Source organism: Mytilus galloprovincialis, chromosome 9, assembly GCF_965363235.1.
Source record: "Mytilus galloprovincialis chromosome 9, xbMytGall1.hap1.1, whole genome shotgun sequence".
Taxonomy (NCBI): domain Eukaryota; kingdom Metazoa; phylum Mollusca; class Bivalvia; order Mytilida; family Mytilidae; genus Mytilus; species Mytilus galloprovincialis.
In genome coordinates, this window is record NC_134846.1 from 46,461,940 (window position 1) to 46,481,335 (window position 19,396).

Sequence of the window (19,396 nt, forward strand, 5' to 3'; positions counted from 1 at the left end):
ACAGATGTTACAAAGGTATCGAACGTGATATAAATTTTAAGTATTTCAGTATTTTCAGACATGAGGGTCTCTCTTTTTTTTTGTATACTTTAATTTTGTTAGCCATTTTCTCTAACTCAATAATTTTTGCCGATTATTTTCTATTCTTTATAAATCCCCATTATTCCCCGAGGATTTTCTTTCCCTTTTTTTCGTTTTTGTTTTTATCTATTCTTTATTTCTTTTTTCAGTTGTTCATTATTTTATTGTTTAGGTCCATTATTTTCTGTTCTGTCAATCCTATTCAAACTCTCGCATATTTTTTCCCCACCAGCTTCCATCTTTAGCACCAAGATTTGCAACAATAAAAAAAGACCGATATTGATGATTTTTAACACTTATGTCAGCTAATTTTATAAGGCCATTAATATTTCATGCGGTATTTTGTCCGTTTCTTTCTAAAATGACCTCTCAGTCTTTGACAAATTTATGCGTCCTATAACATTATGACCACAAGGATCATATATATCTAAAGTCATATTTTTACTGTTTTAAGATTCTTTTAAGAATCGTAATATATAGAAAAGAAGATGTGATATGATTGCCAATGAGAAAACTCTCCACAAGAGACTAAAAAGACGTAGAAATTAACAACCATGGGTCACCATACGGCCTTTAACAATGAGCAAAGCCCATACCACATAGTCAGCTATAAAAGGTCCCGAAATTACAAATGTAAAACAATTCAAACGAGAAAACTAACGGCCTAATCTATGTAAACAAAATGGACGAAAAACAAAATATGTAACACATCAACAAACGACAACCACTGAAATGGCAGGATCTAGACTTCGGACAGTCACATGCATGACATACATCAGAATGTGGCGGGGTTAAACATGTTAGTGGTATCCCAACAGTCCCCCTAAGCTTGGACAGGGGTGTAACAGTACAACGTAAGAACGAACTATAAAAATCAGTTGAAAAAGGCTTAACTCGTCAGATGGATACAAATAGAAATACTACACAGTGGACGTGGCTGGGTACTTGTATATCCCGACACAAAAAGACACATAGTACGGATCTGAGAGTACTCGCAGTTACTGATAGCTAGTTCAAAGCCACTAACAACTAATAAAAAAGCATATTATTGTTTTAAATATCAACGTAAGAATAAACAGGTATATTTTTACTGGGCTTTTTGTTCATGTAAAAAAAAATATCATCATAGCAAGAACTGTACACAATTAATTTTCAATGTAGTAGCGCCAAAAATGAAACGGGGTCAATTCAAAGGAAAACGAGAAAACTGCACACGAATTTAACATTGGAAAATGTTTGTTTGTAACTATAAGGAATTTCTCCCTAATGTCCCGAAATTCGACATGTTAGGTGAATTTTTTGAATTCACATATCTGTTTTATAAAGGAACTACAAGGATACATGTGTAATCACATAAATCAAAGAAAAATGTTGGGTATCCATCCATGACACAAAACCAGTACATGCACAACAACACACAAAAGACGAAGGAACAGCACGTGTTATGTATTCTATACCCCAAAGTCACAACAAGGCCTTCTATACACAGAGCAAACATTCTCTCCTCAAAGCAAAGTGTCAAATAACAAAAACTCCGAATTAAAATAAAAATTTAAAACAGAAAGTTCTTTATTATCAAATGGCAAAATCAAAAGCAAAATTAAGACGGCCCATAGCACCAGTTTGGGCGGATATTTTTGAAAACTGACGATCAAGCCAGGCATAATTGTAAATTGAAAATCAAAATCATTGAGTAATACACATGTTTAAATGGTGTCTCTTTTGGTAAATCTTATTAAGTGTTAAATTAAAACTTTCACTCGTACTTACCACATGTTATTTTCGAGCCTGCGACTTTAGTTGCAGAAAGCTCGACAAAGGGATGGTGATCCGGCGGTTGCGGAGGCGTGAACTAACGTTTGTCACATGTCCATTGTCATTGACCTCATTTTCATGGTTTAGTAACAAGTATACTTGAAAAAAAAGTTAAGATATTTTGTAATGTTAATTTCTCTCTTTATTATGAGTACTAGGAAAACTATGTTTGGTATGTGCGTACCTTAAAATTTCCTCGTGCCCGTCAGATATTTTTCACTTGACCTTGACCTCATTTTATGGATCAGTGAACAAGGTTAACTATGTGGCCCAGATATGGGATCCTCCACCAGGTGATAGATGGAAACTGGTCACCTAACGACCCCAGGCAAAACCACAAGGTCTCGAAGGAGGTTTGGCTCCTAGATGCAAGGCATGCTAGGTCCACCGGTGGGTGGATACGCTCTTGTGCCTGCAAACGAAACCTCAGCTATGGGTAAATAGCCCCACTGCCTTGTGGGTGACTGTGGAAAGTGAAAGGCTATGGGAGAAAAACCCGAAAGAAATCCGGACAGATGCAATCCGTTAGCATGGTAATGCAATCATCTACGGGAAGGACTACCCAGAGAGAAAACCCGGCCCACCAGAGCGGAGGTTGGACGTTGGGCTAACAACACAACTCTGAAAAAAGAACTCGTTACAGAAACCAGAAACGGAGGCCTTATGCGACTTCTGTAGCGGAGAGAATTAAGGTAAGGAACAAGGTTACGTTTTGGTTGTCAAGTCGATATCTCAGATAATATAAACAATATGTCTAGTTATTTTGGTGTATGGAAGATTGTAAGGTATATGTGCAACTGGAAGGTGTCACCTGACCTTGACCTCATTTTCTTGGTTCAATGGTTAGTTATTTTTTGTGTTTTGATCTGTTTTTGTTGTACTGTATGCAATTGGTCTACAAAATTTGGTGTATGGAATGATTGTAAAGTGCACATGTCCAACTGATAATCATCTGACCTTGACCCCATTTTTACGGTTCAGTGGTCAAAGTTAATAAGTTTTTGAGTATTTTTTTCTTTCTAATATTATATGCAATAGGTCAAATATATTTGATGTATTGAAATCTTTTATGATGTACGTGTCAGTCAAGCAGGTTTTATTTGACATTGACCTCATTTTCACTGTTCATTGCTCGCTCATTGTTAAGTATTTTTGTTTTGTTCTTAATCTTTAAGCAATAGCTCATCTATATCTGTTGTATGGAAGAATTGTAAGTTGTTCATGCCTGCCTGACCTTGACCTTATTTTCATGGTTCATTGGTCAATGTTTATTTTTCTTGGTTAATTCTGTTTCTTAACAACTATAAGCAATAGGTCAACTAAAATTATTGTATTGAATGATTTTAAGGTGTACATGCATTTCTCGGTTGGTTTAGATGACCTTGACCTCAGTTTCTTGGATCATGTTAAGTTTATGTGAAAGTTGTAGTAAAGCTTTGTATTTGGGACTATCAACATAATATCAATGGTTAGTAAAGAATACGAGACATTTCAACGTGTGCACTCTTGTCTACTTAACACATTATATTTATCTTTCTGAACAATGAGAAAAGTGAAAGTATATGCAATAGTGCTATATCTTGTTTCCTATGTTAACCTAATTAATCTTCCGATTGCTAAACCAGTTATTCGATAACCTTGAACTAGGTACATTGTTTGGAGAACATTGACATATTCATTATATCAGAGACTTATGGTAGCACAATACAAAGATTTTTTTACTTCCAATCACTAACCTTTAAAATGCTGTAACTTTCTTATGAATGCATAGAAAATAATAAAAGAGGTATATATAGATAGATAAAAGATTAATCTTTTAAATGAATGCAATATTTTTATTATGCAATCATTATGTAATCAATTATAATGTAATTAGTGGCAAAATCTGGGTAAGTTCACTTGAATGAATTTAGCTCTGTCATCTCTTTAACTATACAGAAATTTTTAACGAAATCTTAATCAACACATCATGGGCTTCAAAAGGGTGTCTCAGATTGTCTCTATGGTATTCCATTCTCTCATAAATCTCTGATTAGTGTAAACATCCTAACCACATAAAAGAAGATAATGTTTAATTAGGTGTAAAATTTGTTCTATACATTCTATCTGAAATCTGAGACACCCTTTTGTAGATAGTGGCCATAGGAACAACATATAATAAAATCAACCCCCTAGGGATACCTATGCAGAAGCTAATTTCATTTGAAAGTGGAAATTTGGTGAAAAATATTTTAGACACGATTAACATTATAATTGGTTACATAATTGTTGCATAATACTAACATATCATTTATTTGAAAGAGTAATCTGTTAGCTATCTAAAACTACCACTTTTATAAATTTTCAAGCATTATTAAGAAAGTTACAGCATTTTAAAACTTGGGAGTTGGAGTTATAAAATCTTTGTATTGTGCTACCTTAAATACACATATGTGTACATATATGTCTCTGAATATATTCAAGTTTTAAAACATGAAATTACGTTTATAATGGCATATTTTGTTAATAGACCATTTTCATAATACCGATTTATGACCATCTAATATATATTTTTCAGTCCGTCGGACAGATTACTTATCATGTGGTAGGTCATCCTGGTACTCAGACAGGTAAAGGCAACGTAAAGAATTAGAATCAAGTTTTCAATCTGTACAATTTTGGTGGTAAATTTTCTATTTTTTGTCTACTATACACGATAAAATCATCGGAAAACGTTTAACCTTTCTTTTAAATTGTAACGATTATATGTTAGATTTTACCAAGGATTTGTATACTTTTTTAGTATCTCTCATTTGACCGTGTACCTACCGGTCATGTCCTACCACAATTTAGGTAATCAGTCGAAAAAGTCCAGAATCTGGAGTCAAAAGTCTTAAATATGAAAACAGTCTATATGAAAAGGAAATTTGTTAAGGATATTTCTTTTGGACATTTTACAGTTTAACTGTTGCAATACATAATATCAGAAGTCCATTACTAGACGTCTAGTAATGGACTTCTCATAATATCCAACTGAAATGACGAAGTAATTTATTTTTACATTTGTTCACAAAATTTTCATAGGATCAGGATCTATTTCCTGCTTTTTGTTCTTCACAAAAATAAAAAGAAATTAAATACTTCGGCAGTACAATTTGTTGTGTACTGTGTATTGCAACAGTAAAACTGTTTCATGGATCGGAATGTAAAAAAAATAATAAAAAGAATAAACAAGACGAGAATCCTATTAAAATATTCATTAATAAATGCATTTGAATCGCGATCGTAAAAGTTTAATTGACAATGCATAGTTTTTTTTTACAATTTGCTGACCAAACATTAGTGGCAAGGTTTCGGTGCAAATCTATAGTTGACATGCATTTTGTGTCCGGACACATGGACACAACGATAAATTACAAACATTGAATATAGTAATTCAGTTTAAATGTTTGATTTAATATAAATGACCAAATGACAAATGACACAAATGAAAATTCAATCAGATTCAATTTTCTTAAATATGAATTATACTGCAAATTTCTTTTTGCATTGTCACGGTGGGTATGGTTGTCCTGCGAGAGAACGTTCTGTGCTGGTGATTCGGTCCTGACGGGTGCTGGTGATCAATGAAAAAATGTAAACAAAGACGAAAATGATGATTTTTGACGTTTTCACTCATAAAAAATGGAAGAAAACAGTTGAGATTTTTCAATTTTGTTTCTTATGGCTTCATATGTAAACCATTAAAAAGTTGACTCTCTAAACTGTTTCAGTAAGCGTAACACAAAAATGCTCATTTTCAGAAAATCTAGCACTGAAAAAATAAAACAAAAATGCTCATAGAGTCCGCTTTCTACACCGCAATCCACACGACAAAACTATTTTGTGAAAAAACATTGCAATTTATTAAAATTTAGCATTTTCTCAATTTATTCATGTCCTGATACTGTGCTGGTGGGTCCTGCCATTGTGCTGGTGGGTCCTGATACGGTGCTGGTGATTTCGGATAAGAAGTTGGTCATATTTGAAACAAATGTTACAAAATCAATAAAATTGGGCAGATAATTGTTGTCAATAGGATCTATGACTCCTATTTTAGCTCTTCTGCATCCATTTGGCTGTTTAATGTGTGTTTTCAAATGATCGTAACTTGTATTACATAATTACATAAAAGGGCAACATCTGTCGTCCAATATCAGATAACAATATATAGTATCTAAAATAAGAATAGTTTTATTAAGATATTAAATGCCCCTTACATTGATGTTTCAACAATGATCAAAGCCCATGCCACATAGACATGTTTGTTAGCGCTCCGCATACCCTCCCCACTTCCACCCAACCAACCCTCCTCATTTCCTACTTTGACATTGTTACAATGGTGTACCAACACAACAATTTATCACATAAAATAATAACACAAAGACACACATTTAATATTGAACAACGAATGCTCGCAGATACTGAAAGCTAGTTCAAAGCCGCATTTTCAACTAATATTATAGATAAAACATGTTCTCATATACAAAAATCCTAATCGTGTCGATTAAAAAAGTCTTAAAACTTAAGTTCACATTTTAATGTTTGATGAAGCAGAACTTTAAAAGTGTGCAGTGAATCTTGTGCTCACAACAGTTATTGTCATTATTATGTTAACATAAGACTTATAAAGGAATTAAGAAGGTACCAAGAAATATTTTACAGTTCAATTTAATGATCATGAATGGAAGGAAATGGTACGGAAGTTTACATAGGACAAAAAGAAATTGATAGTATTTTTTGGCGAAAGACTTAAACGCTTCTTTGCATTATATAGTACAGCTCTTCTATTAAAGCATGCAAAAAAAAAAAACAAAAAAACTTTGATTGACTTGCTTGCTATATATGTTTGCTTGGATGTTTTCAAACAATAGGTAGGCGGAGTTTCAATAAATACTGGGATTTGATTGGACAAATACAAACTGACAGGAATTGAAGTTAATGTTTATTGTCCAAACAAATTCTAGTATATAGTAAACAGACTACTTACCTGTCGTTTACAAACATCCAAACAATCATAGCAAGCAATTTTATCAATGGTTTGCTTTGCATATATTAAAAGAAGAGCTGTAAATTCTAAAAAAAAATTCTTGTTGTCGTAGATGGTTAAATCCTCACACCTATTCTCAGAATAAGTGTCCACGGTTGGAAAATAATTTCTAATTCAAAAAGTTGTAACAAACATCAATATTTATATTTTATTTCAAACATAAGCATACAACAAATCAAAATGCAAAACGGCAGATCTCAACCAATAGAAATAAAAAAGAAAATACAATGCCAAAATATGGGTATAGAGTATGCTGTAATCTACGTTTCAGGTACTTATGCATAGATTCAAATGAATAGTTCAAACATATTTTGTAAATTTGAATAGTTTTCAATGGCTAAATAAACTGATAATAATACAGTCAAATAACTGTAAAAGTTTCTCCTCAAAATTCCTATTAAAAAAAAAACATTGGATCGAAATATAAACTGATAAAAATTTGGTATAAAACATGACAATAATATGACAGCTTACATTTTCAGTATTAAAAAACATGCTCAGTGTATGCAAACACTCTACATGTTGTGTATTGCCTCTCATCTGATGAAAAAATAATTACTACACATCTTTTTAAAATGTTTTCATAACAAACTTGGATTGCCAACAATGAAACAATAACGTAAATTACACAAAACTGTAACGTATCTTACAAAGAAAAATTCTCTCATAATCAGGATTGTTTCATCCTTCTTCCTGAATTCTTTCAAAATGTATGAAAAAAGAAATATTGTAACAACATTTTGGGTGTTTTATCATTAAACTGTAAATGTTTTACAAATATAACGTAAATTACACTTTATAAAAAAAGAACGTTCTTTCTTGATTTTCAGTTTTTAAGCATCTGTTTAAGTATTAGATCTTAACTGTAACAAACTACAGGCATTTCTATAGTCCTGAGGATCAATTTCAAAGCTTCGACCACTCCGTCCAACTCTATTGGGCTCTCTAATGTTACACAATATGTCTGTGACCTGTAACCATATTTTGTCTTCTGGATTTGGCCATTTATACAAAGGATTTCCAGTATTCCTTCCTTGACTTGGCCGCAAAAAATTAACTTGACATTCTTTATCAGTTTCATCGATGTCTGTTATTTTTCCAACGTGCCATGCATTATCATATATTGCCGCAACAAATTGGTCGACGGCGATGAGTATCTCAATCCTGTCAGCTTCGACTTCAGCTGTTTCAACATGCTCATTTTGATTTATATTGGCCTCTTTTTCTGGTACTACAACACGACCAGCATTCTCTCCTTTCAATATGTTTGACTCTGAGTAATCATGGAAATTACCTATCAAACATTCCTCACAGTAACAGGAAGTCACGGTCGTCTTGACTATACCTTTAGATACACCAACCACACAGTGGACCTGCATTGTTCCCTTCAATGGAATTATGCGTTTGTTGAACTCTGAAATCTCTAACCTGCTATCTGTGCATTCTGTTGAATTGTAATAAATGTATTTAGCACTCGTGTGGTGCTTTTGCACTCTTTCAAAGTACTCAGGTGCATCCTGTACTGTTATTTTTCCTTGTCTGACGGCGAGGTCTGCGGTACGTTTTGATGTTCCCCCAATGCCATCGCATGGCCCTTTTCCGTGCCCGGTTTCAAAATAGTTCCAAATGGCATTGACACCAAATATATTTTTATGATCAGACACAATGTAGCAGGCCGTCTTGTTACGATATTGTGAACTTGGACTATCTGTCCAGTAGTGAACAACCTTCAGATTATTGACATGATTCTTTATTTCAGACAAAAGCTTTTGAATGATGGTATAAACAGATCCTATGTTGTGCCCAAGATCGTCGGAAACGAAGACATAGTTTTTATGTTCAAGTTCCTTCTGTTCGTTCTTGAAATAAACAACAACTGGATGTAGGGTAACAGCACTCGAATTCCAATATGCACTCTGAACTTCATCGGCTGAAGTACATGAAAAGTTTTCGGCAAAGTCCATCTGCACGATTACATTTTCACACGGTAAATTTTCTTTCAGATTGTTTAAGGCTTGGTATTGAAGTCGAACTCTTGACACGTGTTCTTGAAAATCACGAACTTGAGTATGTACAATTGAAATGAAGCTGTCCCTTGTTTCCTCTCTCTCAACAATTTTTGTTCTTTTTTTGCCATCTGCCATCTCAACCTTTTTCCACTGTTCATACCTGACATTTTCATTTCGAATTTCTGAGAGTATCTCTGGGAGTGGCTTGTCTTTTAGCTGCCTTACAAATTCATCGGGATTGATGGTTACGTTGGCACCTGACGTTTTCATGTTCTTAAGGGCTAACGCCATGTTTTGGTGCTTTTGGCAGAGGCATTTATTTCTACTTAAATGTTTGGTCAGGCATATATGCTTTGGTCTCAAACGACAGAAGGTAGCAAGTGAAATTTTCTTCGGTGACTCAGTTTTGAATTTGAGATGCAAAAATAACATGCTGTCGTTAAGAACTCTTTTTTGTATATGACCGGTTTCAGTTTTCTTTTTATCGTTTTTGCCAGGCATCATTCTGCTATTATCGTCTCTTTCTAAGAATGTGACGACGTCTCCACGAAGTATTTCTCTTGATTCTACACGCTTCCTAAATAAAGGAAAAGAGAGCAATTTGTTGGAACACACTGTGGCCTTGAAGTGATGACGTCTTATTCCGGATTTGATGCCTAACATTTTCTTCATCTTGTACTTCTTGATTATTTCTCCGTTAACAATTTTCTTCAAAACGTGTTTTCCCTTCAACCCATTTGATTTCCAAGCAGCCCCTATCTCTTCTGTTATAACATTTGCAAAGAGTAGTTTTTCCTGGATCTTTTTTGGAACCTTATGTGGTGTCAGACCCTCTTCTCTGATTTCTTGTATAGTTCTTTTTCTAGGTGTCAGAGCAATTGATGTTGATGTAGAAGGGCTATTTCTGGAGGAGGATGATGTAGTAGGATTTCTTATGATAGTTTGTGTTTTCTTTTCCCTGTTTATTAATCTCTGATATCGCTTTGATACGGTCCTAATTTTTCTATTGAGTAGTTCATTTTTGTCTGTCAGGTCTGCTATTGTTCTTCTATGTTTGGCGTTGGCACGATTTACTCTAGTTCTGGTTCTTTTCTTTGTAGCCAGTGACGGTAACTTAACTATCAATTGTTCAGTCACAATGTTAACTGTAGATGTGACATCTGATGATGATGATATTTCTGAACATTGCTCCAAGTTATTAGCTACTGTTTTGGTTTGCTCCAAATTATTAGCTACTGTTTTGGTAAGATTCTTTTTCTTTAGCCTATGTTGTCGAACCCATTCACGAACCTTTTTACGCCTTTCATTTGCCTTTCTTTGTGGCTTTTCTTCTATTGGCACATAGTATCCTTTGACTCTTTCTCTTTCTTTTTTAAGATAAGCTTCTCCTTCTTTCTGTTTTTTTCGCTCTCTATAGGCTTTCTGAATTTCAGCCTTTGATTTTTCCATTTCTGAAAATAAAATAAAATTTGATTAAATCAACAGAACACAAATTAACTACAGCATTATAAAGCCAGCTATCTGAAATGATGGTAGAAATTCTTTGATATACTCTTAATAAGAATGCGTAATCTACGTTATCAAGTTGTGTAGTCTACGTTATAACATTTTGCACACGTTAAATGAGAGGATACTTGGAAATTAAATAGCAATGAAGCCGTTAAAATAACGATAAACACCCTTGCTGTTGTTTACATGCTTTCAAAACATGTTTGACTTGACACAGCAAAAGAAATGTTATAAATTATAAGCCTTTCTGTAGCCATAAGTAAGCTACGTTATCAGGGATTCAAAGGAGCAAATATGCAATATATTTACACATCTGGATACACAATGGAATAAGTTTGCAAAATTCATGAACAATTATGTCTATTTTTATAAATTTTTGGGATGCTAACTTCTTTGTACCTTATTTGTAGTCGGACACTACTGATCACGTAAATTACCAATTTTTCTAGTGTTTTTAAATTGAAAATACATGCTGTAAATGCTTATAGCCTCTAATGAATGCATCACAAAAGGTTTGATAAATATGCATTTAACTTTATATATAATCTTGAATCACAACGAAAGACAATATAAACTCCTTACCTGAATTTAAGCTGAGTATTCCACATTCATATATTTTGAAAAACCTTGAAGGTCAAATGACGCTTTCCTTATATGACGTCAGACGAAATATGAAAACAAAGAACCACTGGCGGTAGAATAACGTCAAAATTTCCGTACTAACGTCGCGTTTTATTGTCATATTGTATAGCAGGTAACGTAATTTACAAAACGTAAATTACAACCACCATCTATTTTCAATTTTTCAGCAAGTTCTAAAGCCTCAAATCTAAAACACCGGGTATTTAATTGGTCTTTACAATAAGATGTACCTTTTAAGGCAAACAATAAGCATTAATTCACATACTTATGTTAGTAATCGCTATAACGTAACTTACAAGCTTATAGCAACGCTCGTTTTCGGTTTCATAAAATGTAAAAAAAAATATTTCAATGAATTTCAAGACAAAGTTTGTACATATGTTTAACAGCAATACTTTTAAAATAAGTTTGGTCTAGTTAACATTCGTTAAATACTATATGTAGTAAAATTGTATAAATTTTAAGCTTAACAACGTAGATTACATAGTTTTCGGCGACATCAGAAAAAAGGTGTATTGAAAAAATGTATATATTTGAATGAGAACTGTTTTTTTCACTTTGTTGTAACGTTAATATGCTACAAGAAAACACTTTACATTGTTCAGAACTATAGATTGGTTTTTATTTGGCAGTTGTTTCATTATAGCCCTATGCCTGGCGACATGCATTTTTGGTGAAATTAGCGTACTTTCGACACTAAAATTTTACTGAACTAATGTAGGCAAGTCAAATAAATTGATTGAAATCATTAAATTATATATATCTTCGTATAAAAATCACAATAATTGACAGATATATGCTGTAATACTCCCCTCGGGCATCAGCGACAAGGATTTCACAAGCGTGGACACTTATTCTGAGAATAGGTGCTCAACAAAATCTCAATAACTTTGTTGGAACGAATAAAGGTTTTAAATCAAATTTTCGTGGACTTTTTAGCTTCCGCCCTGACGAGGCATGTTAGCTGTTCGTATGCTGTTGCACCTGACGCACGGAAACTTTCACATTTCCATCTTCTTTTCTGAAATATTTTACCCATCTCATACTTGACAGGATTGTTATCCTAGTAAAAGGTGTAACCAATGAATTGAACACAAGTTAAAAATTCCACAATACTATATAATCCATTTTATGTGTCAATTTGTTCGAAAAAAGTCGAAAAGAAGAGAGTTTTTTTAATGTCATGATTATCTGTCGCTTTCTAGATCTATGCTTAGCATTTGTTTCAGATGACATGGACTCCTCGTCCTGGTGATCTTGCTGCCTTTCATAACTTTATCCGTATACATATATTAATAGATAAACAAAAGTCTGCAACTGGTATTTTTGTATTTAAAATGATTCGTTGTAACGAGAATATTTGTGGTGAATGGAAACTGTGAGGGTAAAAATCTTAAATTGCTTATAAATGTTGCTGGACCCAGTTTCGTTATCTGATCTGAATTTTCTGAAATGTGCAAGGTAAATAGACATTGGCCTTTTGATTTTTTTTACTCGGTAAGTTTTGCCCTAATTGCTTGAACTTTGGAATATTAAAGCCGATTTCAATGAGTGTGTAGACAAAGGGAATATCTTTGGTTATCTTGCTTGCTGAACAGAAAAAGTCATTGTTAGATTATGCAAACTACCCTACTTTAAGAGTAGACTAGTCCGATAAATGACACATCTTTCTGTCTGTAGGACCAGGCTACTTCGAAAGGAGGGTAGTATACCTTACCTAACAATGACTTCACGGTTTAGCTAACAAGCAAGCTAACCAAAATTATACCTTTGCCTACATACTCAATGGAATCGGCTGTAACTAAAAACTCTAATACATTTTAACAGACAGTGGTCATGTTTGTTGATGAATATTGTTTTTCCTAGATTCACTCTTGAAAAACCATTTGGTAACATTTGGTCAAGTAATTTCAGAAAAGATCTTTTTGTAATTGCGGACGCCAAGACAATACATGAACCTCACACGACCCCTCGACAAAGGTGAGCTTAGATATGATCTTATAGCGATGGTTGATAACCAGTTGAAACTAGGCCAGTTTTTTGTGTGTGTAGATTTGTGTTGTTTTAAACTGTTATAACCTTTTAAAGTTAAATGTAGGTGTAGCGTTCATTATCACTGGACTAGTATATATTTGTTCAGGGGTCAGCTGAAGGACGCCTCCGGGTGCGGGAATTTCTCGCTACATTGAAGACCTGTTGGTGACCCTCTGCTGTTGTTTTTTATTTGGTCGGGTTGTTGTCTCTTTGACACATTCCCCATTTCCATTCTCAATTTTATTTATGTTTAATCTAAGAATTTATTTTTTAAACTTATATACTTGTTTTATACTCAATTGGTAGTATGAAGCTACGAGATATTTTAATTTTTGAAATTGACATATTCTAGTCTGCCCTTTCATAAAATAGTGAAATTTTTTTAGTGTTCTATCGAACTTTCGAAAAAAATACCTGATAACCGTTCAGACAAAAAAATTATGTTGCAAAAATCTTACAGATACAGCAAGTGATTCTTAATAGCTATAAGATACATTTTCCTTTTAAAATACAACTTTCAAATCTTACGGGAAACTATTCCAAGCTTAAAACTTTCACTGTAACCTCGCTCTAACTTATCCTCCATCCCCCCTCCCCCCCCCCCCCCCCCCCCCAAAAAAAAAAACCCAAACAAACAAACCCGCAATACTATTGTCATTCTTATAGTCAGCACTTAATTGTTCACAAACAAATGTGTTTTAAGCTGCTAAAGACATATGATTCAAACGCTCAGAAAGTCCTTTGTTCTATATTTTTGCTCTCCATTTTTATGCAAGACCTTTTACATTTTTATTTTATGGGTTATTGTAGAAGGTCGTACGATGACGTATGGTTGTTAACACATACTTCCTTTGGTTTCTTATGGAAATTTGTCCATTGACAACAAACATACCACATCATCTACTTTATATAAGTATTGTATAAATTACAACGTATTTTGGTGATCTTGCAAAATGATCGTAGTCCCGAAAATCGTAAACATATTTTCTTATCTTAAAAGGGGGCAAGAAGGGTTCCATTAACAGGCCAATAAATAAGATTACAGTTAATTTAAAAAAAATAAAAAATAGGGGTATTTTTTTCTCTCATAATAACAGTAAACAGATTCACAACAATGTCAATTTCAAGAAAGCTGACAACAGTTAATTAGTCAATAACAGTACAGCATCAATGATCTTGAATATATGCCACTTTTAACTAAAATATAAAGGCACAGAACCAGGACATAGGAGCACAGAACCAGGACCGTTTTTCATATCACCAGCACAGCGTCAGGACAATTCCGTTTAACGAACTTGCACGACTTTTGCAATATAATATTGTTGAAATATACTTTGCATGGTACTTATGACGCATCAGAGAAAAATTAAGCAACAAAACAGTCGTTTTATTGCCGTTCTGATACAATGTAAACAAACCCACCAGCACAGAATCAGGACCCACCAGCACCTGACAGGACCAAATCACCAGCACAGAACGTTCTCTCGCAGGACAACCATACCCACCGTGATTGTGTTTAAGCACCGGACACATATAGAACACCAATGACTATACTTATATTTAATATTCAAATCATTCCTGGATATTAAAAGGTGTGCAATATTCAAGATATAGAGTGAATAAATCGTCAATATAATATTATACCCTCATATGAAGTATGTAAAAAGGACAAACTTGCGTTGACCAAATTCTTCCAACTTTTACGGAACTTAAAATACGCAATGCGCAGACGCACGTACAATCTATTAATCCAGGGTACAGGTAAATTTTTAGTTGGTCCTCATGACCATTGATAATAAAATCGCATGGCAATGCAACTAATCCAAAGTAAGAATATATATTATATTCTTAGATAATTATTAGATATCTAGGCGTATATGATATAAAATATTTTAGTATAATACTATTTAAAACTACTAAAAATATTTTTTATTTTCTCCTTTCTTTCCGCTTTAATTATGAAATTGTCAGTCGGCTGTTGCATATCTGTCAACTGACCTGTATCCTATGGGTGTGATCTGAGAGTTTCATAATTCTGAGGGTCACCCGGGATACCCGCTAGGTCGTTAAATAACCCAGGAAATCCGAAAATGGTCCGTTTTCATTATGATTCCTAATCCATCAGACTGATTTCATAAGTGATTTTCCTTTGAAATACGGCGGCAATTTCGAAATTCTAGCTTCCATGGACAGGAAGGGAAGTTCAACTAGCTGTGTGTACTGTCAGCTGACACATTAATTGTATGGCTTCACTTGACAGCTTTGGTGTCAAACACACTAATTACCTTAGCTTTAGGTCGTAAATAATTTGTGTATTTCAAATATAAAAAGAATATGTGGTATGCGGATTGCCATTGAGACAATTCTCCACAAGAGATCAAATGACAAAGAAATTAGGTTACCGTACGGTCTATAACGATGAGTAAAGCCTATACCGCATAGTCAGCTATAATTTAAGGCCCCGAAAAGACAATTCAAAACAATACAAACGAGAAAAATAATATAACGGCCTAGTTTATGTACGAAAATTGTTTACAACAATTTGAGTTACTTCCCCTTTTTTGTCACCTTTCAAAACATACTCCATACTCCTTGAAATTACGTTTATATAATTTGAAAAATAGACTAAACGAATCTAAAACAAATCGCATTTCAAATACATATTACAATATTACTTTTCATTAATTTTCTACCTTAGTACAGATAAGATAGATAAGATAAATTTTATTTTCCAAATTAGGTCCCCAGGGGGGCATATACACATAACATATATGATTGATACAACATACAGTATTTTACATAACATTGTTAAATAAACTATTGAAATAGTCATACAGGTATTATTTGTTAAATAAAAAAGTATTTGAGAGTTGTACAATTACACCGTGTAGAACGCCACATGCTGGATGTCGGCTATGCTTGACACGGGGTGGCGGTTTCGAGCGGAGAAAAACGATCCCGGCAAGTTCAAGTATCAACATTTCTTTTTAGAGAGTTGTTAGTACCAAATAATATATTGCACGGAAGGAACCGAACCGTAATCTGTTTCCTGCAAGCAATAGTAGACGTTTCTCGTGGCCTATTTTCTCAAACACCTCCCTAGTTCTTCATATGCAAGTTTCAGGATAAAATACTACTTTTAACGATTTTTTCCTGAATAATTTACTAAGAAATGAAGTCCAATCATGGAATTTAACCAAATGCCAGCTTAAATAATAGTGCCGGACATCGATTACAATCAACGTGACGTTTCGACGCTGAATGAACCCACCACACGAAAAGAGATCACTATAGTGCAGTCGAATTCGCGAAACTACGAAAAGCTTCTGGATTTGATGAGATACCAGCAGTAGTAATTAAAAACACAGCAGCCATTGAACTTTTGTATATAATCTGTAACGATTGTTTCGAACTGGGAAAGTTACCAGATAAATGGACTACTAGCATAATCAATCCAATTTCATAAACGAAGTTGCGAGGAACTGGCATAAATGGAAAATGAGGCCCCTCATGGGGGGGTCCTAGTAATCACATAATCTCCATTTTTTTGCCAATATAATCACATAATCATTAAATATTTGCTTATCTTTAGTAATCAAATAATCATAAACTAAAAATACAGTCCTAGGTAATCAAATAATCATGAAATATTTGGCTTAATAATCAAATAATCATTAAAAAAAACGGCCAAGTAATCACATAATCAAAAACCCCATGAGGGCCCTCGAAAATCGAGCGCGTAAATAACCTTCAAGACAAATCCTTCTATTCAGATATACCAATAATATCTCCTTTAAATTGTATTTACACTTTGGTCTATGTAAATAAACTCATCATAGATACCAGGACTAAATTTTGTATATACGCCAGACGCGCGTTTCGTCTACAAAAGACTCAAATGCTGCAAAATAAGCCCTCACAAAAATGGGTCACCGACCTCGTTTTCGATTTGAAACGCCATCTTTTTTGAAGAATTTGAAAATCGTGACTCGGCTTGCATAGTTTTTTGCCATATAAAATTTCATAGAAAGTCCGAATCACTTAAACAATTGCTTCTTTTGTTAACCTTTTTGTTTGCAGAATCTACATTATTCGTAAACGCTATTTTCTGAAGAACAAGAGATATCGATAATTTGCTTTAATAATTTTCCCGCCTTTGTATGGTGCAATGTGGAGGTTATCTTAGTAATTTTAAAAAAAAAATGAGCAATATTTTTTTTCTATAAAAATTCAATACAATATTCATTTCTATCTATAAAACAAAATAATCAAAGTACTGAAGTACTGAACATCGGATGACCGCAAGTTCTTGTGGATGGTCAAAAGCACATGTCATCTCTATACATGAAACTGAGGTTAATGTACAGAGATATATTTTTTTCTGAGTCAAGTTCGTGTCTGGATGATGAATAAATGACAGGAAATTCAACCGCAACGTAATAACTATTATATTGTAGTGATACAAATCAGTATACTTACTAGGACTATTATACTAATATAATAATAGTCCCAGAGTATACACAGAAAATAGGGTTTTGCATTTTCATGCCCGAAGTTCCTTCCTTCCTTTATACTGTTATACTAACGGTTACAATTGAAATTCAAAGTTATTTGTGCAAACATGCACATACAGAGTAAACAAAAGAAAATAGTAGCATGAATTCCATGCGTTGTTCAGTATACACAACAACGAGATTGGGGAATATAACGTTTAAATTTTGTTTCTTATGGGTTTTATATGCCAACAAATAAAAAATGTGACCTTGTAAACTGTTTCAGTAAGCGTAAAACAAAAGTGCCCTTTTTTAGAAAATCTTGAACTTGAAAAATAAATTTAAACAAAAATGCCCCTGGAGACCGCTTTCTATACCCAAATCCACACGACAAAAATGATTGGTGAGAAACCTGCACAATCTATAAAAATTGTGCATTTTCTCAATTTAGAAATGTCCTGATTCTATGCTGGTTGGTGCTGTCATTGTGCTGGTAAATGGAAATAAGTCACGGGGAAAAAAGTCATAAAATACCTAGGAAAAAAGTAACGGGAAAAAAGTCACAAGAAAAAAAGTCACAATGTAATTTGTTTGGGTAAAATTCAACTGGAGTTTTTGTATGCATAGAAAAAAATCTTGATATACTTGAATATAATCAATTATCTTAAGTGGTAAATTCATTTGCCGTTTTAACAAAAAGGGAAAGCTTATTGTTTCCTTTTATTTATAAATGAGCCCAAGTTGTATTTCATTCCCATGGCTTCCTACCAAAAGAGGGAGTGAAAGGTCTACACAAAGTGAAATGTGCCACAAGAAGCCACTAATTAATATTAACAGTCGATATCAATAACGGTTGTAAATACTAAACTTTTATTAATGGGTTGGTTGTTTAACACTAAATTGAAGGATTTTTATCTTCAAAAATCAAAATAACATGTGGTCAAGTCATATACAAACTAACAAATTAACATGCTGTTTTATTGTAAACATGTATGTTTTTAAAGTGTCTCATAAGTCAACTGTTTGGCTGGGCATTGATTGAATTTTAAAGATATTACTTAAATTTATTTGTATATATGTACTGTATCAATCAATGTGTGACACTCAAATACAATATATATTTATTTACTATTCATATACTGAATTTCTAACATTGACTGAAATTAAAGGGAATTGTTGCTGTTAAATACAACTCGCATCTCCAACTTAAGAGATAAAATACAAAAATAATTACAACAAAACATGTATCTGAAATACACCAGCATGTACCGGTTTCATTTAAATGCTTTATAATTTATAATTTCAAAAGCTAAAGAGCATAAGCTGAATATGTTCATATGTCCGTAATCGGGTGTATTTAAGCTCGGGATTTCGGGATTGACACTTGCGGGATCAGGGAATTCTTTTTTTGAATTTCGGGATGTCGGGATGTAAATTTATTTTAATTCGGGACCTCGGGATGGCGTGTTTTTAAGCCCGGGATTTTGGGATCAGGACCCCCTCAATTAAAGGATGAAAATAAGTTTGACATTTGTGTTACGATTTAAAAAAAAATATCAATTTATTAATTTAAATTGCAGTATCAAACAATATTAGGTCAATGTCATAAAAATATAAACTTTGCAAAACTGGAACTGGTTTCGGTAGAACCTTGCCCTTCCCCAGTTTATCAGCCTCGTACAAAAAAGTTTATATTTTTCTGACATTGACCTAATATTGTATATTTAAAATATTAAATGCCCTTA